Genomic DNA, 11,103 nt, shown 5'->3' on the forward strand with positions numbered 1-11,103 from the left:
GTCGCGACGCTGAACATTCTAATGTTGCGGAAAATTAAACACAAGGTCGGTTATTAATGTGAGAAATATATAGCTCCCCAAAAAGGGCACTTGGGATCAGAACAAAGGTAAAAATGACCTCAGTCTAAAAGAAGTTCTTCAACAATTATTATATTAATACTAACATTTGGAGAAAAGGGGGTTAGCCTTGTTTTAAAACAATATCCCCTGCAAGAACAGTTCTACAATTTATTATTAATCAATATTTATTCAATAATTGTCCTTTTTTCCTAGCTGGCCAAAATGGTCCATTTTCTGTTGCCCAATTTTCCGGTCACCTGAAATGGAGGGACGCCGTGTTCCTCTTTTAAACTATATCAGTGAGAACCTAACACTTCCCATCAGTGTAAGTACTTATTTATAAATAGTTATTTTAAAATTTGGCGGTGAGGGGTTAGCCATATTTTAAACTAGAGGGTAGAGAGCTGAGCCCGGCACTTTTCCAACAGTCCTAATTTTCTGTTACTAAAATGCGGGTTTCCCTATTTATCAATTTTTCACCATTTTTTCCGTTGCCACTTTTACCCTCATATTTATTCCCTTGCAATTTTACCGAGCACCAAGAACACATAGCTTCAAAATAACAGAGTAAAATATTAAGCAATATTTATTTTTTTTAATATTACTGGGGGATGATTTAGTTCCCATTTAAAACTAGCGTTTTCCCACTAAATTTCTCTTTAGGATGGTCTTAAAATCTATTTTGCAAATTAAAATTATGGATATTGTAAATATCATGACCTCTAGAATAAATGTGCTATTGTGATAACTGAAATGATTCTAGATAGTGTAAGATAGAGTATTAACACAACTTCCAATTTCACACATATTTGATGGTATTGTGCCTAATTTGTGAAAATATGCTATATATTTTACCCAATAAATAATTCAAACTGTAGTATCTGTTCTGATATTACACTTTATCTTTTATGTCCTCTGCCACTGACGGAAAAATCCTTCTAGACTGAGACAGCTTTCATTGCCGTTTCAATCCAGAGTATCCCTTTTGGGAGAGTTGGATTCCCTATATTAAACACCGACCTTGTGTCTAATACTACATTCGGGTAGGGGACGAATAGTAAATAGAATCGCATGTAAACTAACTAACAGACAAAATAAAATTCTAAATTTTTAGGCGATTATGTGAACATATTAAAAAAAACCAAAAAAAAACAACTAATTTAAAATTTAGAGAGTGGGATCAGTTGAGTATATGTATTTAAAGTAAAATCGTTTCATTTTTAGGCCATTATAAATTATTATGATAGTTCATTAAATTATTTTACAACTTACCCTAAGTTAGACTGGTAAGTTCATAAAACCCGCATATTATCACTTCAAAAGTAACCTCCCACATACACAAACGCACAGAACTTACATATTATAGCAATCTTTGGTTAACTGTCCTTAAACGTTAGAATTACTTGGATATGGAGGCTCATTTTCTGTTAAAGTTACCTGTAAAACAGACACTATAAATTCTTAAATTCATTATTTTTTTTGCTTCTCGTCTGGTGGATGATTTTTCGGAATAAGAAAGGAAGAAAATTGTGCGAAATAAATGAATACACCACGAATAAATGTTACCCAAAACAAGCGAAGCTACATTTTCAACTACCTTGATAATCTTTTCTTTTCTTTTTTTTTGCAATTTAACTTATTTTAAAGTGTTTTTAACTTAATTAATGGTAGTGTAAAGCCTATTGAGTTAAAACAAATTAAAAATGGTGATATTATTTAAGCCATATTCGAGCCTCGATAATAGCTCAGAAATCAGAAATCAAAGTACTGATAGAAATACACCCAAGAAATGTCACTATGTTCACCCGATGTTATGTGAGAACAAGAAAAAAGGCCGACATACGACTTTTAACTCCCGATAATGACTTAAAAATTAAAAAAATTAACAATATACTAGTAGAAAGCCACCCAGTAAATGTTACCAAAGGCAAGATCAGTTACACTTCTACCTAACAAAAGAATATATTTGACTTTTACACAAAAAATGATAATACAAGCAATTCGAACGTTTGCATCACATTAAAATAAATATAAGACAAAAATAATGTAAAAAAAAATACGCTGGTAATTAATTTTCAAATCATGAAACACATTTTGAATATCTTTAAAATAGTTATTTAAAAATACACTTACATTTTGTGTTGTCGAAGCCAAACGGTATTGAAGATGTAAATTACCGTCAAATACTTTCAGTTAGTGGTCAAGGTTTTTATTGCCTTATATAGGGGACTGAGATTGATGGGCTCTAGAGGGCATTGGCGCCGCCGTAGGAATCACTCAGTATAAACATAAATGATACCGGCAGAATCAAAGAAAATCGCACGGAAGCATGACATTTAACGAGTTCATTTAAAAATTCAATTCAAGACCAATCCTTTTCACACCTTTCGCTATTCCTTGTCATATTTGCCAATGCCGTGTAAGGGCGCGGACAAAAACCTAACCGGACATAATCCAACACTATTATATCCTAATTTTAATTTGATTAGCCACAATATTTGATATTATTTTTCTTGACAAAATATTTCTTTAAATTTAAACAATTTTTTCAATACCTTAAAAATGAATTGCATTCTTCTAAATGTTATCTAGCGAATTTTTGCAAAGTTTCAAGTTTTATTTTGGTTATTTTACGCAGATAAAATAAATTTAGATTTTCTTTTAATGTTATCATGATATACAGAGGTTAGTTTTACTAATAGTTTAAAAGGAATCAAAATTAAACGGTATCAGCAATGAAAACATAACATAATAAAATGTTGAAAGAATCGGTTTTGGAATCGGAAATCAGGCACACCTTTTTTCCTATTCCGATACTGATTCCGATACCGATTCCGATATCCCGAAAACTACCGATTTTTCCGATTCCCGATTCCGATTAATCGGTACAACACTAGTATATATATTTATATATATATATGCATGCATTAAAGTTGTATAATATATATATATATATATATATATATTATGTGCATGTTTGTACATCAATATGTATATATATATATATATATATATATATATATATATATATATATATATATATATCGTAGTATTTTTCTTCAGTATGTTCTCATTAATCAAGGTACCTTTTGTTGAAGGTAAGACTTTATTTCTATATGTGATACGGAGATATCGTGGCAAATATCCAACAGAACTACTTAGTCCCGTCAATGTGCGGTGATTATAGTATGTAATATTTACATGTTTTAAATATTTATTTTACATGTACAAAAGGAGAGACTAGTATTTTCTAAACAATTAGTTTACTATAGGTGGATGAATTAAACAGTACAGTGTTATTTCGCTTTTAGACATTTTCAAAGTTTTCCTTTCATTAAGTAGATCATTCTTGACAGTCTCGCACAAAGGTACTAGAACAGACAGGCATTTTTTTTCTCGCGAAGGGGTACGTGGTCTTCATAAGTGGTTTCAATTAATAGCTAATTATTGCTATAATGTCGAAGTAAATAGATCAATCCTTTATTTCCCAGCAGTTTATGCACATCCATTACACACTGTCTATACGATTCCTAATTTCATGATAGTATTTATACTCATATTGCTATGGGTGTCATACGCGATGGTAGTATATGTAACGCAAAAAACTACCTAGCTACGTAAATGGAGACGCATTTAAGTTTGTAATGATTTCATGTCGGCAATTTTCTATCGCCGTATACAGTAAGAGATGTCAATGTTTTTTTTTTTTAAACAAACCTTGCAGAGAATTAATAAATAGACATATTAAGCGGGTTATTTCATTGTAAGCGATTATAAACATTTTGTTTTTCAGTTATTTGAGAAATATTGTTTTTTGTTTTTTCGTAACATAAATAGATTAATGTTTCGGTCTTTCATAAGTGATGTCATGTCTTTAACATATCGATTTTTAATTTCACAGCTCATAACGCTCTAGTACACATATTCTATACACGGACATGTTGTATAAATGTGTTGTTAGTAGTGTTTACTTGGTATTACTATGGGTTTCCTTTCTTGTTCCATCCTACCCGTGTGTCATTTTCATTGATAATATGACTTTAGAATCTAAATGATCATTTTCGTTTGAACACGCAATCTAGTTTGATCCTCGCGGTTCGGGCTCCATTGTATCTTGATAGGATATAATGTTACAGGCTTTTATGGCACGCAGGTTGACGTGCTGACTTACTGAAGAGCCTGATGAGTATCGAATAATAGAATCCATTGTTTAATCCGAGTTCATCTGAGTGCTAATGAAAACTAATTCTAAATTACCTCTCACCAATCATTTGACAAGAAATTCAATAAAGAAAAGAGAAGTATGAGAATTTTCATTTAAAATTTTGTAGAGAACACGCTTATTTTGAAGAACACATATTTTAGCGAGACCCGTGAAAATCCCGCGTCATGAGAAATATTTAATCAACAAATGTTTTTTATAAAGCCACTCTTCTTATAAATTGTGTTTAAAATTAGGTTTTTGAACAGAAAAAAAAAACAATAAAACGTAGATATTAATCGATTTTTCTATAAAAAAATTACATATAAAGCCTATATAAATATAATACATACAAAAATTTACATATAAATCCTTACAAATTGAGAAAATAGTAAATAAATACTACTAATAACAAGAAGGTGATATTTTTCTACATAGTCCATTACAAACAGTAATATCACATTCTAAGAGACAATCTTAAATTTATACGTCTAGTTCATGGAAGACAATGTGTTTATTGCTTTGTTTATTTCGAATTTTCTCTTCTTTACGTAATCTTCCGTTGACTTCTTTTATGGGTGAAGAATTACTCCCCGCTGAAATTACTTCTACTTAATTTCTCGCACCATTACAACCATAGTATAATAATATCATAATGTTATTTGACAATAAGGCTACATCAAAGAAAAAGCACTATTATACTCATGTCCAATTTCGTCAGATTGCTATTCGTGAGGAGAAATATACAGAAATTTGCATTTTCGAAGCAGATTTTTCTTAAAAATTTATATTTAAAATTTTCATAGCGTGATGTACGGACTATCTAAGACAGATGCAAACAGAATATAATAGAGTGTACAAGCATTGCCTGTTAGCGTTGCCCGGTTGTTAATTACTCTTAAATATAGTTTAATTCATGCGGATTTCGTATTATTATTATTATTATTATTATTATTATTATTATTATTATTATTATAATAATAATAATAATAATAATAATAATAATAACAACAACAACAATAACCCTTATCTCTGAGTGTCTTCCGAGCCTTGATAATTGGTGACCACCGTGCAAAAAAAAAAAAAAACAATAATAATAATTCTGATAACAATCATAATATTATTATTAACAATAATAATATTATGATAATTATATTAATAATAATGATACTATTAATAATATTATTATTAATATAATTATAATAATAATTAATAATAATGATAATACTATTAATAATATTATTATTATTAATATAATTAAATTAATAATAATAATAATAATAATAATAATAATAATAATAATAATAATAATAATAATAAAGCCAGTTATTTATTGGTTATCATATTCTGACCAAGATATAGTAGTGATTTTAAAAAAAATTATACAACCGTATTGCGTTTCTGACTTTTGCGATGAGGATTGTTTTTTCATATTATTTAAAATCTTTGGATTACGCTTTTCATAAAGAGCGTCAGTTTCACAATGCTTCTGTCGATATAACCTCCGATTTCTTGAGATGTATCTCGTTCTCATGGACGCCTGGCGCAGTAGTTAGTGTGAATGGAAAAACCAATATTAAAAATTATATTCTCTTGACAGTTGAAGGTTCAATTCTCACTGTCGCAGAGCGAAAAATGAAATGGCGAATTATTTAGGCGCTCTGTCCAGTCATGGCTGACATAACAAGATCATGCTACCTCCGCTGAATAAATTTCAGTTTAAATTCTAGAGTTCGAGAGAAACATTCTCGAGTTCGACAAAATAAACCTGAGGTTAGTTAGAACCTACATCGACCGAAATCCAGTGATAATAGCACCCAATAGACCACTAATCTAATACTTCTAACATAAAAAAGAATGTATCGGGTTAAATTTATCTATCTATCTATAAGCCTATACATTCGTTTTTCTTTGGTGTATATTGATATTCATATTAAAAACCGTATTTTCTATTTAAAAAGAAAATACAATTGTCTTATATATGGATTGTGGAATTGCATTCACTAGCAAAAGATCTAGCAAATTTGCATATGCTTTTAAGCATTCATTTTAATTAATTGCTCATTATTTTTTTTCGGTTTTCTTATGAAATGTGCATCTTAAGTTTAATATTACGTGTAATTATATTCATACAGATATTCTACTTGCATAATATTTGCGTAAAAAGCTTACGTTAAACACAAATTTGTTCCCATATATATTTATGCATACGTATATATTTTTTGTTTACTCTATCTATCTATAAAACTGAACATTGATTGAGATTATCGGACTGACTTCCACATCTTAGTTGTTATCGTCACAACGATTCGGCCGTTTTGCCCCCCGGCCTTCAAACTGGGGAACCGTTTGTTAGGAGTCTCGAACCCAACCCTTAATTATTATTACGGGGATACCGTGTTCGGACTCCAGCTAGGCTTTGGGACATAGTTGCTGATTCTCTGTTTTGAATGTTACTTTTCACTGCCTTCGTTCAGGATTGAACTCAGCACCTTTGGGTAACTGTAAACCACTCGGCCATATGTCACTAGGACAATTTTTAGTTGTTTTTTTTTAATGTTAAACCTATGTTGTTATTCAAGGTTTTCTCTCTCTATCAGAGGTGTCCAAATTGCATTCAGCTCTATGTTTGGTTTGCTCAGTAGGTTGTTATGCCCAAGCATGTGAGCTGACTGTGTGTCTGTCTGCGTATGTGTATATTTCCATATGCAATAACTCTGTCAATTTTCAGTCTACAGACTACAAATTTTATATACAGTGTACTTAGATTTGGGAAAATGTATGTGATTTGTTTTCAGTTAGAAATTTGGCTGTTAAGGCGTTAAAGTTCAACGATTTGACCTTTGAGAACTCTACCAAACTCCTCCAACAATTTTGAGTCTAGAAACTTGAAATTTTAGATATAGGTCCCTTGGACATGGATCTTACTTAATTACTCGATTTGAGACCAAGAAATTAACTTTAAAGAGGTAATAATGGAGGTCAAAGTTGAAAAAACACCCGGGCAACGCCGGACACCCATGCTAGTATATCTATAAAAGTGAACGTGTCTGTGTGTCTGTCTGTGTATGTGTTTGTGTGTGTATATTTCCTTACGCAATAACTCTGTCAATTTTAAGTCTACAGACTCGAAATTTGATACACAGGGTACTGAGATTTGGAAAAATCTAGGTGATCGGTATTCGACCAGAAATGTTGGTATTAAGGGGGTCAAACTTCAACGTTTTCACTTTGGAGAACTCTACTAAACTCCTCCGACAATTTGGGGTCTAGACACTTGAAAGTTTAGGCATGGGTTTCTTGGACATCGATCTAACTTAATAACTTGACCTGAGCCAAAAACAATAAATGTTAAAGGGGTCATAATAGGAGTAAAAGCTAAACAAATTGCCCGTTTTTTTTTGTTTTTTTTTTGCTCAGCATACACCTCCAAATACCCGGGTTAACGTGTCTGTGTGTCTGTGTGTGTACATTCCTCGTCACAATAACTCTGTCAATTTTCAGTGTACGCACTCAAAATTTGATATACAAGGTAGTGAGATTAGGGAAAATCTTTGTATTCAGTTTTCGGCTACAAACCCGGCTATTAAGGAGTCAGAGTTCAAGGATTTCACCTTTCAGTACTCTGCCAAACTCCTCCGCCAATCTTGGGTCTAAATACTTAAAATTTTAGATATAGGTTTCTTGGACATTGCTTTAACTTATAAACTTGATTTTAGCAAAAAGAAATAAATGGTAAGGGGGCATAATAGGGGTAAAATTAAAAATAAAAATTGACCTCTGCGGTCTCTACCAAATCACTCAGACAATTTCTGGTCTAAACATTTAAAATTTTACATCGATGGTATTCAAAGATAGGGCAAGCTTTTTAGTCGGTTAAATCGAAAATTTGAACCAGCAATATATATACATGTATGTATGTATGTTTGCATGTCTGCCTAAAACTGTCGACAGAGGCGACGGATTTTTACAAGATCAGTATTGTTTTGAAGCTCGACCCTTCAGACGACAAATACTGGAAAATTGGCTATAATAGTAATATCTTCACCCTCACCTGGGCACTTTTCTACAGGGAGGGGTCGTTTTTTTCACCGATATCTTCGAAAGTAATCCCCTATTTTCAATTGTCTAACATTACTTTAAACCTATGTCACTTCCGGTTTGACGGTGGTCATAACAGCAAATACGTCACGTTTTTTCACGTTCTTTTTCTCCTTCGCAGTAGGGGTTAGTGCCTGCTTTCCTACTACCCCCCCACCTTTTTTTTGCTCAACACACACCTCCAACTTTCGGGCAACGTGGAACCCTCATGCTAGTAAATTAGAATCGAAACCTAAACATTTAGGGTAGAAGCTTTAGTCTTTTACGCTTAAGCCATCGTCAGACTTATAGGAAATAATTTAACGTATAAACGTATATTTGTGCATGCATACATCTACTTGAACGAGTTAAGGCTGCCAAGGTCCATTTAAAAAAAAAAAATTCTGAACCCTTAATAATTTGTTAAACCGACTTGTACATGTGTAAAACAACAGTCCACAAAAATAAAATAATGAAATAAAATAAAAATACAATCAATTGCTCCGCACTGTTCGTTCCACCATGCGACATTTTTACACTTCCTGTTACACTTCTTATTTTTCCTCGGTTTTCTATTTCTTTAATTGTTTTTTTCTATTCTACTTAGTGTTGTATTTTTTTTTTAGTGTTCTTTTCTATTCTTTTTTATCCTTAACTATTATTTGGCCTTCGGGACAAGATCAAAGTGTAGTATCTGTTCTTCAGATGCTGCACTTCAATTTCTTGTTCTCTGTCAGTGAAGGACACAGACTTCACGACTGAGACAATTTTTATTTTTGTACCTTTTCTCCACATTAAAAAACGACCCTGGTGTCTAACTCTGCCCCGTGGGGAGGCATTGTAAATAGGTACTATCATTCTATTAATCATAATGCATTATCATACTGTATTTGCTAATCCTCATTTATATTAGTAACCGTGTTACATGGTAGACGTTTACTCACAAAACCCACAAAAAATCATGTTGCAAGGATAATATCATAATAGGTTAACCACATTTTTTATTTAACAACATTTAATACATTTACTCAGTGTTTTATTTTATTTTCACCCCAAACAAGGCACATTGCCAGTTTGAAGTAGGGACGTACTCTAGTGGACATAAGTTGCAGGGATATTATGAGGGGAGATGAATAGCAAGATGTTTGTTCACATTACACTTGAATTTCTGCAGATACGTACAGTTTGGAAAGCAGAATCCCGAAAGGGAGTTCCAAAGTCTAGCAGTTCTGGGAAAGAAACTATTGGAGTAGAAGTATTAGGGATCTCTTCAGTGACGGGGTGGAATTAAGCTGCGTGTCGGGTTTGTCGGGTGGATGTACGTCGAGGGGGTACGAGTGGTTGTAGTTCATCAGAACATTCACCATTAAATTGGTTGTATAACAGGCAGAGGGATACAATATTTCGTCGATGGGACAGAGGCTGAAGACTAGATGATAGTTCAGTACTTATCAGGTTGGCGACGCTCTTTGGAACACTGTCCAGAAGTGAGAGACAAGTAGCAGATGCACCAGCCTAAATGTGGAAACAGTAATCCATACATGGGTGGATGGTGGCCTTATAGAAGTAAGGGATACTTTCATGCGTAAGTAGTTTTCTAGTACGGTAGAGAGAGAGAGAGAGAGAGAGAGAGAGAGAGGGGGGGAGAGAGAGCTAGCTAGCTCACTTTCTTCGCAGCAGCCTTGGCAATACGATAAATTCATGTTCCCTGTGAACGTTGGACCGAGGATTCTCCACCCATGCGTGATTTCTTGTTACGGCTGTGGTAGCCACATCTTAAACATGCTCTTGAACGTGTTCCCCTTTCTGTTGCACACATTCTTTTTTTTTTTTTTGTACTAGCATTTCAGCCCGGCGTTTCCCGGATGTTGGGAGGTGTATGTTGAGCAAAAAAAAAGAAAGTGGTAGTACGAAGGCAGGCTCGAACACGTACCACAAAGGAGGAAATGAACGGGAAAAACCTGACGTATTTGCTGTTACGACAACCGCCAAACCGGAAGGGGCGTAGGTTTTAATTAAGGCTAGACAACCGAAAGGAGACGGATGGCTTTCGAACATATCGGAGAAAAACCCTTTAGAAAGGTGCCCAATTGAAGGTTAACATATTAATGTGTTTAGCACATTTTTTTTTTATATTTATCGTCTGAAAGGTCGAATTTCAAAACGATACTTATCTTGTAAAAATCCGTCGCCTCTGTCGAAAGTTTTAGGCACACATGCAAACATACATACATACATTTCTATATTCGTTACTAAAAATTTTCGACCCAAACCGATTAAAAAGCTTGCGCTTTTTCTGAATACCCTTAATGTCAAATTTCAACTATTTAGACCAGAAATTGTCTGAGTAATTTGGTAGAAACTGTAGAGGTCGATGTTTTTAAAAATTTGACCCGTATTATGACCCCTTAACATTTATTATTTTTGGCTCAAATCAAGTTATTAAGTTAGATCCAAGTCCAAGAAACCTATATCTCAAATTTCAAGTGTTTGAACCAAAAATTGGCGGAGGAGTTTGGTAGAGTTCTAAAAGCTCAATTCGTTAAACTTTGGCCTCTCTAACAGCAAAATGTTTGGCCGAAACCTGATTACAAAGATTTTCCAAAATCTCACTATCCTGTGCATGAAATTTCGAGTCTGAAGAAAATTGAGTTATTGCGTAGGGAAATGTACAGAGAGAGACAGAAAGACACACACACACATACACACACAGACACTTTCACTTTTGTAGATATATAGATTTGCTTTTATTCTTACGGTGA

This window comes from Euprymna scolopes, chromosome 35 (genome assembly GCF_053919585.1).
Source record: "Euprymna scolopes isolate OS-2025 chromosome 35, ASM5391958v1, whole genome shotgun sequence".
Lineage (NCBI taxonomy): Eukaryota > Metazoa > Mollusca > Cephalopoda > Sepiida > Sepiolidae > Euprymna > Euprymna scolopes.